The following is a 772-nucleotide window of genomic DNA, read 5'->3' on the forward strand; positions in this document are numbered from 1 at the left end:
TACTGTAATTGAAAGCCTGTTTTCATGATATTTCTTTCAAGACTAAAGAAAATAATCTTACATTATATGTACATTGCATTTTATTTTATTTTCTAATATATAAGGAAATTATGAATAGTAAGTTTCAATAATAGTTAGATAATTCGTATATTTCCGTATGTTAGTTATATAATGTGATATACCGTGTACATTTTCTCAGGGGCAAAAATATACAGCATTGTCATGTTCACTCTTAAGTTGACCTAGAGAGTTGCATATCTAACAATTCTTTAATATCGTTTGACTAGTGTAATTTCTATCCTTGTTAGGCGCTTAAAGGTCTTCATTGTTGAAGAGCAGTAATAACATTATATCAACAACAGATCTTGAGTTTTTCATGGTAGAATAGTAATACAATTTTGTTCATCGAGTCATGAAGGTAGAAAATCTTGTAAAAGAAAATGAAACAAAATTTTTTATTTTTTTCTGAAAGACACCAATTAAATTTCAAACACGAAATGCATTGAATAATTTACAAATAACAAATTAAATAAGAGTTAATTGATACGTGTATAAAGGTGGGTGACAAGGCTGCTGTACGGTAAGTCTGAAGCTTTAATAATATAATTTCCTCCACTGGAGTAAAGAGAAATTTCCTTGAACGTAATTTCTTTCTTGATTAATAATACTGTCGTTCCTAGTTGAGGCTTGTGGTTTAACAAAGACCTTACGACGTCATCCTTATTGAAGCTTTGGAGGGATGTGAGGCTACTATATAAGACCAACTTCACAC

The sequence above is a fragment of the Homarus americanus genome, unplaced genomic scaffold (genome assembly GCF_018991925.1).
Source record: "Homarus americanus isolate GMGI-L3 unplaced genomic scaffold, GMGI_Hamer_2.0 scaffold31037, whole genome shotgun sequence".
In the NCBI taxonomy this organism is placed as follows: Eukaryota; Metazoa; Arthropoda; class Malacostraca; order Decapoda; family Nephropidae; genus Homarus; species Homarus americanus.